This window comes from Octodon degus, unplaced genomic scaffold, assembly GCF_000260255.1.
Source record: "Octodon degus isolate 3935 unplaced genomic scaffold, OctDeg1.0 scaffold00106, whole genome shotgun sequence".
NCBI classification, from domain to species: Eukaryota; Metazoa; Chordata; class Mammalia; order Rodentia; family Octodontidae; genus Octodon; species Octodon degus.
In genome coordinates, this window is record NW_004524682.1 from 1732984 (window position 1) to 1753528 (window position 20545).

Below are 20545 nucleotides of genomic sequence, written 5' to 3' on the forward strand. Positions count from 1 at the left end.
TACCTGTACCTTTTTATTTTTATAAACTTATACTACTAGTCACTCTGTAATGAACAACATTTTACTTAGAATAGTAACTACAAAATCATGAAGCTCAATTGTAAATTTTCATTCAAAGAAACAAAAACAGGGCAAGAAATGCAGTCAGTGAAAAGTGAAAGTTGGCAAGAAGAAAGTGGATAAACACAAAGCATGAACTGGCAAACACTAGTCCTCGAATTAAAAGCCTATTAATTCTCAAAGTTAGACTATTGTTAGAATTCTGAGTCTAATCTCCACAAGACTGACTACATGTGACATTCAGACAGCTGTTTTAGACTATGTTAATTCATTTAGGCTACTAGCTACCATTATTAATGCAAAATTTGATTATTAGCAATAAACCCTGAAGAATTAGACATCATAACACAGAAGTATCGATGGCTTCTCACTGACAGGTGGGATATGTGGAGCATGCCACCCTCAACTTTCCTAGCATGGGTGCAGCCTGAAGATAAGAGAGCGAGTAAATGAAGACTCTGATGAAAGGAACCAACTCACTTGTAAAATGTAAATAACTAAAAATCTGCTTCGAATGCGGCACAGTTTTGTCTATGCTGTTATCTCCAGATGGCATTTTGAAAATGCATCCCTTTCTGTCTGCTGCTAATAGTGTAGCCGTCCTTTATCCTGGATTTTCATAAGAATTCTGGAGGATTGAGGAAGACCAATTAATCAATGCCAGAGTGGATAATGATTTATGACCAGAGGGAAGTAGAAGTGCCTACCTTTCAGTGCGGTTCCTTCTCTCGATTGACCAGATTTTTTTTTTTTTTTTCTTTTTCTTGGAATGACTCCAAACATCTTGCTGGCAAAGAGAGTGTATGTTTTGAGATAGCAAAGTTGTTTATTGAGCCACTGAGTTCAATCAGCATCAGTACCTCCTGAAGTCCAAGAAAATTGGAAAGAAAAAGCTTAGTGTAAATCTTCAAACATGGATCAACCCGTTAGCTGCTTCAGAGAGTCACAGAGTGGGCTTTGCAATGTGAATACTTTGTAGAGGGGTGTGTGTGTTAGCCTGTTTCTTGTAGAATATACGGATAGACTCTATCTATCAAAGCATTTTCATTATGCTACCATATCTGTACCTGGGTATTTTGACAATATTGCTGGAATAGCACTTCCAGTCAAAATAAAATATCTATATATTGTCTCCCTGCTTTCTACTTTCACCCGTCAAGATATCTGGTTCAAAAGAAATTAACAAGTGAAAACAAAGAAATCTGTTTCAAATATTCAATCATATCTTATTACATGTTATTTGCAAATCATGAAACATTTATCCAAAAACACATCACGGATGCATAGTACCGAATAAGATAATATCCTAATTTTTTGACAAGTGATTACAGGATGCTACCTTTACACTGCTGAGATTTATGCTACTCTTTTCGGCAAGAGCTACTGCAGGATGGTGAAATGAACAGTAATAAAGTTGGCAGGCTGAATGCCGCTGTGTGTCTCATGTCTGAAAAAGAAGTCTGCTCTTATGCAAATACATACTGGCTGTGAAGCTTGCAATTCTGGCATCTAAACAACTAGCATGTGTCCTCTGTGTGACCCAATATGATTTGAAAGACAGAGTGGAGATGGAAAGGCCCAAGGAGGAAAATATGAATGTTATTTGTAGATATTTGTTAAAGGTCACTGCCTTTTGAAGACATAAACTCAGGAATGAAACTACTGTAAAATTACACTCTCAGTAATGAAATAAGAGAGACCTCTTGCTATTATTTTCTCTCTGACAATAATAAGGGTTAATTAATATCTAACACTGCTTCTGCTGGTGAGTAAATAGGTGGTTTCTTTTATTGCATTGTGATTACTGACAATGTTCTTTTTGTGAGAAAGGAAAACAGACTACACTATAACATATGTGCAATGGATCAGACCTGTTTAAATGGCCTGCTAGGACCTGAGAGGTAGGATCCATAGACTCTTCTCAGCCATATGAAGAGGTTATTGGGTCCCCAGTGTACACCTCAGATGGAAACTGGGAACAATGTTTATATTTCTGCCATCAAAATCTATTGTTTGATCATCCAACATTTTCCTACAATTTCCTCTATTTAGAATTTCCTGAACAGTAGCCGTGTTTCATGAGTCCATCTTGTAAACACCATTGCTCTAAGTGGGAGGCTCCAAACAAATGTGGTAAAAATTATACGGTTAAAGCCACTGGTCCAATCTTGGACACACAGTCATACCAGACGAATCAGAGTAAGTTCTTCTTTAAGCAACAAAAATGTAAGAATACAGGATCTATTAGAAAGCAACCTTTTAACTATACAGATGAAACATTCATGACAATATATACTGATAAAAATGACATCAATAAACAAATGAAGAGTTCAGTTAATATATAGATTCCTGTAGTCCTGAAAACCCCATTATATGGTGCTCCTTGACTTTGGTGGCAGTCCTGCCTTGGTTATGCATTGGGAGCTTATCTATTTCTTATATTCCTTAAACTGAGATATTCTTGGTTTTATCTAATTGATTCAAATTAGAATCATGGTACTTACAACCAGAAGTACTAACTAATTTAATGTCTGAAATTAATGATGATCAGGCATTCCTTTTTAAAATTTTAAAAAATCTGTTATTTATTTATTTGGTAGAGGATCTCACTATGCAGTTTGGACTTGGAGTGATCCTCTTGTCTCAGCCTCCTCAGCGCTGGGATTACAGGTATGCACCACCACACCTGGTTTCAGTGGCAGCACAGCATGCCTGGGCTTTTCGGGCCAGCTCAGCATGCAGTACTGAGGATTGAACCTGGGTCCTTGCGCTTTCCAAACAGGAGCTCAGGGACTGCCCAGCTATCTCCCCAGCCCTTAGACATTCTTAAAAGAAACTTTATGTATGAATTAGGTTGTCTATGAAAAAAAATTATAATACCAAATTTGTGTCTAGTCTTGGCCAAAATATTTTTCTTGATGAGATCGTCTACATAAAGTATATTTAAAAGTTTGAATTTTCCTAAAGAGTTTTTAAGAGTTAAATATGACACAAGACAGATACAGTTTAATCCCATTACATGTGATTATGTCAAATATACTTAATCATTACTGCTTTTATTCTAGTTCACCAAAAACTTTGTATGCTTTCTAGTACAAAATTAGCTGGGTGATACTAATTTGAAAATGTACGACAAAGTTAAATTGCACACATTTGAAATAGCTCTTTGCAGAACAAGTTGTAACCCGATCCCCTACCCCTTCAGGTTTATTTAAGAGTATAACCATCTAGCAGACACTGCATAACCCAGCGAAAAAGAGCAGCAAGGGAATCCATGTACCACGGGCAGAATACATACCTGTGGGAATGATAATTCCTCAATTGCAGAGCAGGTCTTTCTGAGAGAACTTTCCACAATAATGGATCAGTTCTATTGTTTGTGCTCTCCAATTGTGTAAGCCACTAGGCTTGGGAGAGGTATTCGAGCACTTCAAACATGGCTGACATAAAAGGTCTTAATATTTCTTTTGTGTAACTTGTCCTTAATTAACTACAAGTAACTGCTGGATCCTGCATGGACAGTGCATATTTAGAACATGAATCCCCCAGCACTGGGATTACAGGGGTGCACCAGCATACTTGGTTATAGGATCCTTACTTGGCCCAGACAGCTGCATGTGGAAGGTACACAGCAAATGTCGACCTTGTTATTGACTAGGTTGTCTATAATCATAGCAACAACTATGGAGAGATCAACTATGAAAAAGGCAAGGAAAATATGTAAAGTCACTGCCCAGTGCCTAACAATGATGTTAAATGCATATATGATTGGTGAATAATTATGACAGAATGGTGTAAAACAAAATAGACTTCCCTGAATTTGGTAATTAAGTCAAGATTCTTTTGCTCAGTGATCTGGCTCTTACCCAGGGGCTCACTTATGCTAAGCAAGTTCCTAACATCGAACTACACCCATATCACTTATGACTCTGTGCTACATTATTGCAACGAATGTTTATTTGTCAATCTCTCCACCCTCAATTCCACATTTTTGTTTTCTTTTTGTTTTTTTGTGATAGGGAATCCCTACATAGTTCAGGCTGACTGTGCACTCACTATATTGGCCAAGCTGAATTTGCACACATGGTATCATCCTCCTGCCTCAGCCTCTCAAGTGCAGGGATTACAGATGTATAAAGCATGCCAGGTCCCTATTGTGTACTTCTTCAGGTTAGGGATTATCATTGCGTGCTTTAAGAACCTAACAAAGATACTCTATCTGTTTGTTCTTGCTATTCTCCCTGTTCTTCTTCCTCTTCTCCTATTTTCTCTCTCTTTTGCTTTGTCATCTTTACCCTAAATTCAAAACAAAGATTCCTATCTGAATTATTATGTACAGATATATTTATTATATATTAACTTATAAATATATAATATTTATTTCCATCCCTCCCAATGCTAAACTGGCTAAGAAATCTTTATTACATCATAACCTCATTTTCTGTCATTAACATAACCACATTCTTTCTACATTTTTTGAAAATATTAACATCAGTATATTGACTTTATAAATACATGAAAGAATATTAAACCAATGAACAAAGTAGGGGAATATGGTTTCAGGATGTTAGATTAGGTGAAAGACAGGGTCTTGTTGGTCACTAGGCCCTAGAAGATAATGCCAGCAAATAATAGTAATTCTAGTAGGAAGACAACTTTATAGATATTATCTTTTTTGGCATAAAAATGTTTGGCCAGTACCATACATATTTTTATTACTTTAATGTGAATAAGACACTTAGAAAATTTTAAATAAAATAAAGGTATCCAACACCAACCAAATCCTCACTATTAACTCATCCAGGAGAAATCTTCTTTTCTGTTGTAGTTTTAGTACACTACTTTTTAAGAAAATCTGTGGCATGTGCCTACAGTCCCAGCTAAGGTTGAAGCAAGAAGGTCGATCATCTCAGTTCTGCAGTTCACAGGAAGTCTTGGGCCACTTACAGACCTCAAGATATTCTGTTAAATGCTGAAGTTGATGCTTACTATGACAATGGAATAGGACAGGAATGCTCAGCCAGTGTGATAGAGTTGATGTCTCACAGTCAGGAACAGAACGTGAAGTTACTTTGTTTTGCATCATTTCTCAAAGGGGCTTGGTTAGCTGAGTGCACCAAAGGGTGTTCTGGTGAGTGTCACAGAGGGCTAGGGTGTAGCACCCACGTAGCTTGCCAAATGCCACGCTTATCAGTGAATGTTGCCAGACATATGTTCTAACAAAAGTGTTTCTGATTCTGATTTGGCAGCCACCAAAGGGAGGACTTGAACACTGATTTATTGTGAAGGAAAATGAGCTGGGTGATGGCTCAGTGGAATAAGTGCTTCCCTGGCAAGCACAAGGGCTTGAGTTCAATCCCCGGTTCCCCAAAAAATAAAAAATATAAAAAAATGGAATTACACAATTGCTGGCTCTTACTGGAACAGACAAACATGTAACAAAGTCTGTGTTATTCAAATTGGTCATGATTGTAAATGAAATGTTGTTAGGGGTGGCAGCGCACACCTGTAAACCCAGCACTCAAGGCTGAGACAGGAGGATTCATGCAAGTTCCCAAAAAGCCCAGCTACACAGTAAGTTTAAGGCCAGCCTTCACTGAATAGAAAGACCCTGTCTCAAATAACATGGAAGCTCTTAGAGGTATGATTGCTTGATTGTGGGAAAGTAAACATTAATCAATAAATAATCTTGACATTTTAGCAAGCTATGTATATAGAACACTTAACAAATACTACATGCAAACTCCAGACAACTGGAGTAATTCAAATTTCTAGCTCTAACATACCAAAACTCCATCTTATCCTGAGTAAGAGAAATCTCTCAGCTGGCATAATTTCCAATGCCTTCATCATTTAGGAAGGTTAGTTCATTTTTCACAGCAGAATGACTGCACAAACTGAAGACTCCTACTGCCTTGGGAGCCTCCAGCTCATGGCTTCTTTCATTGTTCCATTAACTCAAAATCTCACACCTGTGATTTAGCAGTAGGTCCAAGATAAATAGCTCTAACTACTTCACTGGTTTCCCTTTGCTTCCATTATATAGTGCAAGGGAGGAGGTGTATATAATAATTTTAGGATTTCTGTTTGTGCACTTTGTAGCAAAGAGTTAGGGATCTAACAGGGTTTGAATTCTCCTATTCCTAGATAAGAGTCTGTGATGGTGTCAAGCTGACCCTATGAGAATGACTGGAACACATTTAGTTGGGCCCTTTTTCTCTTCCATGCAGCATATTCACATGGACAGAACCCTGCTTCCACTGGTTGTAGCCTGAGATTGATTTTGTAGCTAGGATAACCTCCTCATCCTCTGAAGTTCTGGTTGTAGTTCACTCTGATAGGCATCCCACCTCGGTTGTAGTTCACTTTGCTTGAATAGTTAGCCTGGCCAGGAAGAACAGGGCCGTAAGGGTATGGATAACTGACTCCACCACAGCTGCCCTCTTTCTGCAGCATGTTGCCCCTCCTATTGTAACCAACAGGGCTCACAGGAGCTCAAGTCTGAGGATTCCACTACACAAACTGAATCCTTCCCATCCTCGATGGCCACCACTTCTGTTAAGCAAGTTTTGGCCACTCTTATTATTGCTCTTCAAGAAGCCAGTGTTCTGCTTCTTTTCTGGTGGAGGGAACTTTTCGCTTTCTTCCTTACCTTGCTCCAAGTTTTTGGGCTTCTTCCATCTAAAGTCCAATATAGATAATCTCAGCAAAGCACTTTGCTGAGTCTGGCAGGGTAATGTTTCCTCTCTCTTTTTTTTCTTTTAAAGAGAGCACAAATTAGAATGAAAAAAGGAAAAATTAGAAGTGATACAGAATATTACTTAAGAAAGTTATGTGATTTTCTTATTTTTGTTGTAAAATAGTGTCCTGCAACCAGTTATTCATATTACATGCATGCAAAATTTGAAGAAGAAAAATGTATAAGAAATGAAGAAGAGAAAAAGTACAAACAACTGAAAAAAGGAGACAAAACAAATTATGATCTGCTCGTTTCCATAGACCAGCAGAAGTGCACCAAACCATCCTGCTTATATACATAGATAAATCTCTTTATCCCACTCCCTCTCCTGTCCTTCTCATCAGCTCAGTAACTCTTTCTTTTTAAATAAGTTCATTCTCTTTTCCCAGTTCCTGTTTTATCAATTCCATTTTTCTCTTTTAGGTTCTCACACTAAGGATACAATATGATTTTTGCACATGCGGGTCTGATTTATTTCATTTAAGAGCATGTTCTCTAGTCTTTTCCCTCTACTTCTGCTTTCTTTGTTTTTTCTGTTTATTGTTTTCATCTTTTGAGCAAACTACAACAGCTTTTCCCTGAAAGCCATCAAACAGGCACATTTTGCTTCACTGGGCAGCAGCAGACACATTTGTCTGATGCAGCATGAAATTCCACTTCCTGCTGTAAGGCAACAAGCTCAATACACTTTCCAAGACACTGCGGGGCTCGCTGCACCAGTGTGTTCAGCTTCTCATATCCGCCATTTCCTTCTTAACACCTGCCACCAATATTTTATCCATTCTGTATTTGTTCCAAGAATGCCATTTTTCCTAGGGTTTTCATTGCACCTTTAGTAACCCAAGTGGTTTTCCCAGCTCCTGGTAAGCCAATCATGATCACGGCTTCATGTTTTTTGTTTGTTTGTTTGTTTTTGTTTTTGTTTTGTTTTGTTTTGTTTTGTTTGTGGTTTTTTGTTTTCGCTTTAGGACCCTTTTGTCTTCTTATTTGAGCCTCTCATGGCACATTTTAAATAAAAGGTCTTCAGGAATTGGAAAGTACAGCTTTGCCATCTGACCAAAATTAAATTCAACTGCACAGCTGTGGAAGAGAACATGTGGGAAGAGTGGCCATGGCCAACCACCATGAATTTCTTCTTTATTAATTTTGAAGGCAGCTCCAAATCTTATCCATTCTCAGCACAGAAAAGTTTTACTTCATCACTTTCAAAAGTCACAGAGGAATGTGTTTGATGAAGTATAGTGTGCCTGGGGAGAGTCACATGGTGAGAGAAAACATTCTCTCAGGCTATCACAGAGAGCAAATTGGTCAAGCAATGGCCGCGACTCATCCTCATGTCTGACACTGACAAAAGGATGTACAAAGGGCGGTACAGGGCTACAGGATAAATCCTGAGAGTACTTGGCTGACTTTATCAGATAAAAATTTACATTTCATGTGATATAGGTCTTGCTATAGCTTGGTCTTAACCATCGAGCAGAAAAGTATAAAAACGAAGTATATAAAGTAAATCCATATTAATACAATGAGCTGTAAAAGGCTCAAGTCAATAACTTCTGAGGATAACCCACTAATATTATAGACTGCTAGACAGTGTTAGATTGTTTAGTTGAATTCAAACACCTATAGTATTTAAATGCCAATAGAATATTCACCTCTGACAGATAATAACAAAAAGGATTAAGAAAAATAAAATAAAATATGTTACCACTTTTCCTGGATACAAACTCCTGCTTTTAAACAAATCAGTTTACTTCCAATTTTAGGCTTGTATCAGGTTTTGTTTCTGAAATAAGAATTTATGTTGAAATAATGCAAGTTTGAATCTAGTTTTTTAAAATCCTAATATCAGCCTCTATTGACAATCTTTGATGTATGAATTTTGATAAACATATGTATGAATGTATATAATTTATTTTCTATATTTTAGTGCCTATATGCTCTGTTTCTAAAAAATCTGTTGATGTATTTATATCAGTTGAGATATTCATTAGTTGAGATAAAACTAACAAAATCAATAAAAGAACATTTTATGGTAAAAAAAAAAAATTAGTAAAACAGGGCTGGGGAAATGGGTCAGAGCAGTAAGTGCTTGCCTGGCAAGCACAAAGGCCTGAGTTTAATCCCCAGTTCTGCAATAATAATAATAATAATAATAATAATAATAATACAAATAATCATCATTTCCTTCAATATTTTCTCCATAATGTTCTGTCTCATTTTTAGAGAATATCTATAATAAATCTCTCCTTTGAGAAACAACATTCCTCTTGTGGTTAGTGACCATCCAATGAGAACTTCTTGTATGCCCAAATCTTTTGATTCATACATGCCTTACTGAAATCTTCTCTGTGACCTTCATCTCAAAACAGACTTTGCCTTTTGGCACACCATTAGAGGCCCTTCCTCTAGCCCAAAGTAAAGCAAAGCCCTTGTATTAAGGAAGGAAGCACAGAGGCAGCTCTTGGTGTTTTAAAATGTAGATCACTATTGTAAGTATCAAGACAAAGCACCATGTCGTCAAAATGTTCACCTTCTTCTTCAACAGGTGGCTGAGGAGCTCTGGCTCTGCTACACTTGTTTTCTTCAATTTACTCAGAATATCCTTGGCCATGATGTGTTCGAGGTCTTTTTACTCCTCTTTTTATCTCCACCTTTCTTCTGTTTTGCCATCTCCTACAACATATAACACCCCTTTAAGAAGCCAAGCTGCAAAGCTACCACAGAAGTCCTACAAATCAGGATGACAGAGCCAAAAAAATACAAAAAGAAAGAAAGAAAAAGAAAAAGAAAGAAAAGGAAAAGAAAAAGACTTCCCCAAAGCACCTTTTCTGTTTCAAAACAGTAAAAATCTCAACTGTGCCCTGTTGAAATGTTTCGTGGTGAATTTTTAATCGATGAGCCAAATGAAATTTCAAAGAATAATCAGCTCAGACAAGGACTGGAGCTAGTGCCACAGCTAGAGGCCGCTCATTCCGACGCATCCCGGATGATTCAGATAGCCCAGCTGGCAATGCACACGTCCAAGCCATTCTCCACGCTCCATCTTCACCGGCCTGCCAAAACTCATAGCTATTATGAGTGGAGCATTTACTACTACAATCATTTTCCTAAATATATTCTCTATATATTGAAAATTTTTAGAAAATCTTTGCAGCATTCTCATTGGAATTATTTCTTCTTTACAGAAATTAGTAGCAAGGGAAACTTGTGGAAGAAATGATGCTTGGAATCTTAATGATAAGTACACGAATATAAAAATTCAAAGCTGCCTGGGTTAGGTTGGAATAAGGAATGCACTAGTAAGGTTATCGTAGAGATCCATTCAGGGAAATTGGGTTGGCTGAGTCTGCAGAGGAAATAAAATGATCTCTATATAAAGAGTTGAAGGAGGCAGAGGAGGAGAAGGACAGGAGACAGTGCATAACGATTCCCAGTGAGGAGATAGGAAGAATAGTACAATCGAGCACAAAGAGTTTCTTTACACTTAGCACATGTTGAGTGAGCACCTTTTCTTTCCAAAACATTTGCCTTAATTCTAATTCCTTTCACTTCTACTCATTTTCATGAGACAAGAGCATGATCAAAATATGTGGTAATTTTCTAATTTTAAAAATTTATTACAGTGGATGTCACATTGCCATTAATCTCCCTCAAAGTACATGCTTGCCTCCACTTATCCCATCAATCAAGATATATCCCGTCAATTTTGCCACTCTCTGAAGCAGTTATGGATGTCCACTTTCATAAGTGTCTTTATGTAGTGAGATTAAAAGAAAATGGTGGCCACTTTTGCTGGGTGACATCACACAGAATTGCAGGCTCACTAGAGCCTTACGTCGTGTCCCCATCCACCTTAGTCACTGCATCTGGTACCAGGCAATTTCTGGTTCTTTCTGAAGCTCAACATGACCATGAATGTAAATATTTTGAATCAATTCTGATTCTGAGTCAATTCTATCATACATTACAGAAGCGACAACAGTGAAACTAAAGATACTCCTAGGAAAGTTACTTCTAGAATTGCTTCAGATAGTGGCAAGAATAATAGGATAAGTGTATTGGAAGTGAAGGGAAATATTTTCAGGTTACTAATGGCAATGGGGCCTTTACTTTTGTCTTAGTTACTTTTGTTACTGCTGAGACAAAATAACGAACATTCAAAGTTAAAGAAAGGAAGGTTTATTTGGCTCACAGTTTGCAGAGGTTTCAGTCCATAGTTGGCTGGCTCCAAGGCATGGCGGCATGGCAGAAGGCATCAAGAAAAGAAATAGTCCATTGCAAGCAAGCAGGCAAGAGAACACACTAGCCCTCTTTCTGTCTCTTGGATTGTACAGGACCTCCCTGCCCTAGGGTGGGTGTGGTACTCACACTTTTAATCCTAGCCAGAACTATGCCAAGCCAATTGATGAGCTGCATTAGTAATCACACACCCTTGATTCCGGCACCACATACTCTAGATCCAGCAACCTCTGAAAAATCTTTCCTTTGATTACGTGAGGCATTGGGTGACAACCAGAACCAAGCAATAACAACTGTAGCACTTTTAAAAAGAACATTTAAACATCGACTCTATTCTTCAATCACACTGCATATCACTCCGAAAAAGGATAGTCTTTCCTCCAACTCTCCTCTTCTTTTCCCCATTTGCTCTTGCACCTTTTGTCCTCCTCTTCTTCATTCTCTATCCTCCACCTGGCAGCTCTTTCTAACAATTAGCAGGTCCAATAATTAAAACCAGAGCATCTGACTCTCAAATCCACAGAGTGCTTCCACTATTACTTTTAATGAAAATACAGTTGTATATGATTAGGCAATTTCATAACATATTTTAGAGGATGAAAAATAAATTTTAAAAGGAAAATTATTTGGAAAAGTCAATGCTTTGAGACTAAGCATAATTAACTTAGATCCACAGACAAAATGAAAAGGATTACTTACGCATACTTTGGCATCAGCTTAGCATGTGTTTCATAAATTTCACTACTTATTACACAACTCAATTTTGCATTATTGAGAATTAATGATGAAATGTGTGCAGAGCTCATGTGTTTGCCTGCCTTAGATCTGCTATGTGCAGACTGGCACTGACGGGTATGGGAGGTGTCTGATTTACATAGTACGAGGCATCTCGACACCTGCCTATTTAGCAGCTCCTTTTTGATCCATTCTGTCTCACTGAGTAATGCAGAACACAAAGCTCTGCACCATGCTTCCCACTTGCAAGCATTCTCCATGAGTCTTTTCTTAGAGTTTTCCCTCCTAACTGTGTTCATTCTAAAACAGTGAGGCGCAGTCTATCCAGCCAGGAGTCTGACTACATTCTACTACTTCATGTAAAAAATCCAGATGCCTTGGACAACTTCAATTCAATTGGGTTTTTATTCTTACTCTTGTCTTTCAAGAAACCTTCTGCCTTAGCTGTTTTTCTCATTTCTGAGTCAAATACCTGACACTGAGTATTAAAAGGGGAAAGTTTATGTAGCTCACGGTTTGCAGAAGTTTCAGTCCATTATCAGCTGGCTTCATGGTGGAGGATGGTGAAGCAGATAGGTATTGTAGAGGAGAAACACTTCATGTTGGCAAAAGAAAGCAAAAACAACAAGAAAGAGCCCTTAATAGCATCTTTTTGTTATCCCTTTTATTTCATGCAGGCTACTCAGGTTGGGTAGTTCTCAAAGTTTTAATCCCAGGGCCCTTGATCCTATCCTTGCATCGTGAATCTATTCCAGCATCACACACTCTAGATCCCACCACCTCTACAAACCTCGCGTATGACTTCATGAAGCTTTGGGGGAACATCTAGACTCACACCATCTGTGCAGATGACGAAGTGGCAGGAATGTCTATATCAAAAGCATCCCCTGCAAATACGGCATAACAGGATACTAAAAATGCTGAGAGTGATCAGAAGGAATATTATTATCCAGACCATAATTCCATGCATCCCACCTAGAATTTCCTACTCTAGAGGACAAGAAGCTGCCACTGAGCTAGGCTGTGCATTCCTCAAAGCAGAACAGAACTCTAGTTTTGACTTCTCACTCTAACATATGACCATAATGAGAGTCGGGGAGATTGGCACATGTTAGCTTAGCTCTGTAACCATCAACTTTCAAAAGTTTAGGTGTTCTTTTTATCTCAAGGGACATAGATCCTTTGAAGAAGGATTGAGTAAGTTCTGTTCACTCCTACAGTGGCATCACAGAGTATTTTCTCAAATGTACTTACATTTTCAACCAAGCTCAGGTCTGAAAATGTTATAAAGGATAATGATATTTTCCCTGTGGTAGTTAATATTAGGTCACCTATCTGCAATTTCTCTGATTATATGTATTAAGCTACACCTTGTTGGTCCTACATTTATCTGCTTTTTAAGAGTATTGTAGTACTGTCGCTGTCTCTACAGATCCCTATGGTTAGGAGGCCCCCATACCAATCCTTATCATACTACCCATGATGGTAAATGTGCTCATTCTGTCTGAGGGTTTCATGCTGGTATCTTGCCTCTGCTATTCTGTAATACTGTCATTCCTATAACAACAGGGAGCACAGTGTCACAGCAGCATTGGCTCTCCTCAGTACTGACCTCAAGAGAATTGTCACTGCCAGTCCCTAAGAGTCCCTCTTGCTGTTCCTCCCTCACCAAGCTTTCTTAGTTAACAGTATCCTGCAGTCCTTTCTAGGAAACATACTCATTTGGGATATAATTTGACTAAAATCATATATTTATTTTTGTTTATATTTTTCAGGGCATTTTTATTCCTTCTGTCAACAAATTCTGTCCTCGCTTGGTATTTAATGTGGACCACTATTTAGCACCTCCAGGAGCCACCCAACAATGCATTAAGATGAAGCTTTTGCCACAGGGCTGTTCCTGGGTCTTTGCAAAGCATCCTTATATCATCTCATTCTTCCAATCCAACCTTAAGTCCACTTCTATTCATGTTTTCTGGTGGCTGTAAAATGCTATCGACATCGTACTGTTCCTGTGTTGAGTAACCCTTATCCTCCCTAAGTAGGGTCAGTGCTTCACACTTCACTATCTATCCTAAGATTTGACTGTAGTGCTTGATGTTCTAGCCTGGGAAAAAGTTCTCAGGAAAGGATTTGGCATGACTTTTAGACAATGGGTCATATCTGCATGATCGTAGAAAAGGGAATCTGGCTGTGATTAAGCACAGAAAGTGATCACTTTTTAGACATGCGAAGTTGGAGATAACGTTAAATGTAATGTATTCCAAAGCACATTTGCCCAATTATCTCCTGTGAGCTCTTAGCATCTTACTCTTTTCCTGACTTTAGAATCAGAGTGTGCCTAAAGTGTGAATTTAACAACCAAACTCTTCTGGATTCACCACTGAGTTCTGGACCTAATTCTCAGTGTGGCCACTATCTGCTAACTTTGATAAGAGTATCCATTAATGATACAGGGAGATTATTTCATTTTCAAATCCTATCTTGAGTTGATAAATCTTTGAATTTGTCATTTTCTTTAGCACATGAATCATACCTAGAAGAAATCAATCACTTCTGTAATCCTTAAATAATAATTTCCCCTTCATTTTTGGAATGCTAGAAAATTTGCAAAGCCAATAAATTCCCTTCCAACTTCATTTTCTTGCTATTCAGTGAAAAGAAAAGTTTTGGTAACTGTAAGAAAGTATTATAATCAGGAGTTTAACATCAGATTTCTACCAATTATTGCACAAATACTGCTACATGACTTGTAAATACCATTCTGCTTGCCTTAATTTTTAAGTTTACTTTTGTTAATAATTCAATTAGATTGAATTCTCTAGAATCAAATGCTGAGAGAAAAAATCATGTGAAATGATTTTGGAGGGAGAACAATTTACTAAAGAAACAGGTGCAGAAATAGGGAAATAGAATTGAGAAAGAGGGGAGGTGGCTTGAATGGATTGAATGTTTGGCTTCCAAAGTGTAGGTGTTTCCAGCATGATGGTCTAAAAATTCTCCTTTATATGATTGGAACTGAGACCCTTGTAAGAGCAGCTTGCCCTTTGTTCTCCTACCACATGAGGATGTGGCATTCCTCCCCCTGTAGAATACAACCCTCATAGGAAAATTAAACATTCTGATTCCTTGGTCTTTGATTTCCAAATCTCTGGAGCTGTGGGAGAAAAATTTACATTGTTTATAAATTACCCAGTTTTGAGTCTTTTGCTGAAGGAGAAAAGTCAAAATTTGAGCAATGCAATAGTGCTGTATGAAGAAAAGACCCACAGGTATTGTTATGGCTGTATCTAGATGTCCCCACAAAGCCTATGGGGTCATAGGTGGGGCTTCGGGGCCATGGTAGGATAATGGGTGAGTGATACTGGGGCTAAGGTTGTGTGGTACTGGATCAGTCCACTAAGTGGTTTAGTGTAGGTCTGTGTATGACTGAATGGGTTTACTGAAGAGAGAAGGCCCAGGCTGGGTATGTGTGGCAACAAATTATAAGCTTCTAACCTGAATGTAATATAAAGGAAGGGGAAGGCCCTTTGGTTACTCCTTCCTGTGCTGCATGTTTGTGGACGCTCTCTGCCCTGCTGTGCCCTCTGCTGTGCTGCCTAGGCTTTCAAGTCAGACAAATGTATACTGAGATTGTAAGCCAAAATAAAGCTTCCTGTAACTTGTGGGTGTCGGGTATTTTGTCCCAACAAAACAACAAGAAAAAATAACTAGACTAGTTTATTGTCTACTAGTGTGTAACAAATTACCACATTCAGTGAACAAAACAACAATAACAACAACAACAAAAAAACAAAACAAAGACTGAGCCATTTTATAGCTCAGTAAGACAGAACTCCAGACAGGCTGAAATGGGTTCTCTGTTTAATAGAGCACAAGCCAGCATCTGTGGGTCAGCTTGATTGAGCTCATAGCTGGAAACTTATGATGATGTGGCATTTTTCCTCTAGATGTCTGGAAGAATAGCATTTATTGAGATATGAAGAATGTACTCTTTTCTCACTGGTGTCAGTCAGCACTGCTAATGTCTAGTTCTACAGTCTTCATGCAATGCCTCTTTTTCAGAGCCAGGACTGACCCCTTGAATAGTTCAGTTATTTTTATTTCTTTCACTTTCCCTTTCCCAATGAGCCAGGAAAAGAAATTTACCAATTTCAAAGGGTTTGTGTGACAAGGTGAGTACTACTTGGATAATCACTGTATATTTAACTGAACTAATTAGGAACTTTAATTAAATCTACAAAATTTGTCAGATGAGAATCGGAGGAATAATCCTAGTGAGATCAAAGGAGCTGGTTTTAGGATATACTGTCTACCACAGTCTGCTACAAAGTTGCCAACCTGTGAATATATAAATTAATTTTTATTAGGTCAATAAAGATAATGTACCACCTAATTTATTGGATTGTAAGGTTTAAAGAGAGAATTCACATAACAGTGAAAAGGGTCCCTAATTTACAGTACTTGTAACTTAGTTTTTTAAATTTATGGTGGTACAAAAGCAATTTGCATTTAGTAGAAACCAAAATTATACATTGAAATTTGGTTTTTATAGTTTCTGGTGCTATCAATATATGATGTACTGTTCTCTGTGACAGTGAGCAGTGGCAAGTAGCCACAATTCCCAGGCAAACACATGATCACAAATATATCAACCAATAGGTTGCCAGTGTTGTTCAATATTGCATTTTACATTTTTGCATTCCATCATGTCTGTAGAACATTGTTCTGTATGTGTGCAGAGCTATTTAACTCTTTATTATAAGACGGGTTTTGTGTTAGGTGACTTTACTCAATTGCGAGTTAATGTGAGTTTTCTGAGTATATATAAGGTGGGCTAGGTGAAGCTAAGCCACTGAGTAGGAGCAATTGTGTTAGATACGTTGTCACCTTATGATATTTTCAAATTTCCATAGTTTTATCAAAATATAACACTATCCTAAGTTAAGGAGCATATGATTTAGAATAGCATTTGGCAAATAGTAAATTATAACAAGTCATCTGGCTAGTGTGCTAACAGGATTTTTGTAGCTTTTCACTAAAGGGATACCTCAAAGGCCCAATCTTCCCAGTATTAATATGCTTGCATAATTCCTTTCCTTTGAAGGTAGTCAAAGGATTTACTGGTAATAAGATTTAATATAGCCCAACTTCTCTTCTACATATTATAAGAATATTTGAAGTATCTTCCTTGGGATTCTTGCACCAATGAAAAGCATCTTTTGGAGATGATCACACTCTGGAAAATCCAACTAGCTGCAGTAAGAGGAACCATGAAGAGAGAGATTCCTAGGCAGTCCTAAGTGGCTCTATGTAAGTCAGATGATAGATCTGTGATTGAAAAAAGGTATTTTATATGCCTAATAAAAAATCACATTAGGAGCCATGGAGATATCTCAGCAGTCTAAGTGCCTGCCTAGGCAAGCACAAAGACCTGGGTTTAATCCCAGGTACCACGTACCATGCTGGCCCCCTCCCAGATGCTCTGAGTGAGGCACTGAAACCAGGTGTGGTAACACATGCCTGTAATCCCAGTGCTGAGGAGGCTGAAACAGGAGGATTACTACAAGTCCAAGCTGTATAGTAAGACCCTGTACCAAATACGTAATTTTTTTTAAATCACATTAGACCTGCAGAAGCATCCATATCCAATTGACTTCCAAGTACAGTGTTAAAAGCGAGACTCTGAGAACAAGTAGAGATAGTGAATTGTTGCTTAAGCCTACAAAGTCCATCATGGGTTATTTTGTAAGCATAGACAAGTGGAATGGAGTTGTAACCAAGTTATAAAATTAGGGTTTATTGTAGAATATCTTCATCATTCCAATTCATGTTACATTCTTATACAATTTGAAGACTAATTAAAAGACTGTCTATGATGTGAGGGATCCATCTTTCATTTGTTCTACCTAGACTTATTACCCATCAGAGCACAGTCCCAGTCTTTGACCATCTGAGATGAATGTCTATGTCTGTGCACAGTCAAAACTCAAATTAAATCTGACATACACAGCAAGTGGTTGGCGTTAATTTGTCCTCCCTTGGCTCCCTCTTATTACAGAATGACTCACTCATTTAAGTGTTTTCAAGCTGCACATTCCTGTAGCTGGAAGTTATTACATGCTGATAGTTATCTTTGCTGACATTCACTAGCCTTGATGTGCCAGGGAATTTTAAATGAAACTGAGAAACAAAGGCAGCACAGTTATGCAGACACCAGAATGTGAAACAGCACTCCAGTGACTTAAAGAAATGGGATCTCTGCAGCCCTAATAAAATATGAAGGCTTTCTCATCCCAGACCTTATTATCTCCAGTGATACTCTAGTTGTCTGTCTTTTAAAAGTGCAGATGCAGTCCAGTTAGAAAAATGTCACAGTTGTCTGGTAACAGCAGCATGCTCTACACCAACAGAAACAGAGATTTCTTTCTTGAGTAAATATTGTTTGCTTCCTTTGCTCATGCTAAATTTCCTCCCTAATCTCAGAATCAGTATATTTGATAAGGGGTCTGATCTTGTTCTCCACAGAAGCAAATATCTTAACTTTAGTAATTTGCCCAAATTAAATAAAGGAAATGCAGTGATTGGCATTTTTGATGATCGGCAATCAACAACAGTGGCTGGATGCAGAGGAGTAGCATGGCTTGGGACGTGCGTCCAGTGGACCGCTGCACGGACCGTCATTAAGGGCATATTGACAATAAATGACAGCAAGGTCGTTATTTCCCTGAACCCAGTTGCAAAATCTCCTCATTTTTACACACCCAGTCAAGCTTGAATGACATCCAAAGATATCTGTGATTGAAGCAAGAGGTCTCTACTCCAAGCTTAATGAACAGACATGTCCTCTGAAGAGAATAAGAGAATTAACCAGCACCCTAAGACTTCAAATCCTTTGACCATGAACTAAAAGTGGCTGCATTCATAGAAATGTAGACTTACATATGGTAAACCAGAGTGTGTGGAGGGGCTGTATTATTCAATATGTCCTTTTAGAGCTAAATTCTTATTTGCACAGAGTGAAAGTATTGCCTAATTAGAGGTCAGGAGATCTTGTAAAGCAATTTATTTAGCTTGCCTTTTTTTCTCTCAATTAAATGTCCATCAGACATTAAAAATACAGCCATGTTGTATGTTTGTGCTCTGAGGAGCTGACAGAAATAAGTCAATAAATAATCATTGAACTAGAAGTGATTCTGTAATTTTAGTAGTTTAATGCTTGTCTTATCCTCAATTATGCAAGCCAAGAGAATGAGTTGTAAGAAGTCGCAAAGCTCATGTGTGATAGGCAAGACTCAAACAGGAGTGTTGCTTCAAAGTCTTTTGCTTATCCCATTGCTTCTTCCAAAGCAATTGCTTTGTGGTATGCGTGTCTTTATGGTCCCAAAGGTCTGGCACTGCCTGTCATGTTAGGGGGAGAAGATAGGCGTCCAAGGTTCATCAAGACTCATTAAGTAGACTAATCAGGGAGTTTGATTGTAATTGAAATGTGCAGAATTTCTAAAAAAGATATTCTATAGTGTTACGCATTATTGATAAAGGTAGTTGCAGACTATTATTATATTATTATAAAATAAAATTAGTCTGATTTTATTTTGAAGGTCAAAGACCAAGGCTTTTATCTCAAAGAGATGTTTAAAATCAGATCACACCTTTATTTTCTTATCGAATTCATTCACAAGCTCCTTAGTCCACACATGCATATCACAACTTTATGTTTTGGTGATTTACCGTACCTTTGTTGCTCAGGAATGTTTTGCAATTCTAGGTCTTTTCTGGTTCCAAGTAAATTTTAGGAATGATTTCTCTATGTCTGTGAGGTACATTGTTGGTATTTTGGTAAGTATTACATTAAATCTGTATAACGATTTTGGGAGTAAGGCCACCTTCACAATGTTGCTTTTTCGTGTCCAGGAGCAGGGAATATCTATCCATTCTCTGAAATCGTCTATGATATCTTTTTTTCAGAGTACTGTAATTTTCATTGAATAGATCTTTGACTTATTTAATTATATTAATCTCTAAGTATTTAATTTTATGTGGAGCTATTGTAAAAGGTATCATTTCTCCAATTTCTCATTGTGTTTGTTATCTGTGTAGAGAAATGATATTGACTTTTGAATATTGACTTTGTAGTCTGCTGTGCTACTGAATTTGTATATAAATTCTAGTTGCTTCTTGGGGAGTTTTTTGGGTCTTCCAAGTAGAGTATGCTATCTTCTGCAAATAACAAAAATTTAACTTCTTCTTTAGCCTATTCTTATTCCTTTTATTTCTTTCTCTTTTCTAATGGCTCTAGCTAATGATTCCAGAAGTATATTGAGTAGAAGTTGTGATAGAGGACATCCTTGCCTTGTAGGAGATCTGAGAGTAAAAGATTTCAGATTGTCCCCATTTAGAATTATGTTAGCCATTGGATTGTCATACATGGTTTACATAAGTTTGAAGTATAGACCACTTATTCCAATTTTCTGTAAGACTTTGAACGTAAATGAGTATTGTACTTTGTAAAAAGCCTTTTCTGCATTAATTGAGATGATCATGTGGTTTTTGGATTTGGCTCTATTGATAGACGGTATTACACTTATAGATTGTCGTGTGTTTAACCATCCTTGCTTCCCTGGGATGAATCCTGCCCAGTCAAGGTGTATAATCTTCTTGATGATTTCATATACTCTATATTCTAGGATTTTATTGAGGATTTTTGGATCTATGTTCATGAGAGAGATTGGCCTGTAGTTTTCTATTTTAGTTGCATTTTTCTCTGGT

The 20545-nt window shown here is 37.7% G+C and overlaps 1 pseudogene; it reads right to left on the reverse strand.

The window, feature by feature from the left end:
- Window positions 1–6260: 6260 nt before the first annotated feature.
- LOC105740874 lies at window positions 6261–9472 on the reverse strand (annotated as a pseudogene).
- Between the last annotated feature and the right edge of the window lie 11073 nt (window positions 9473–20545).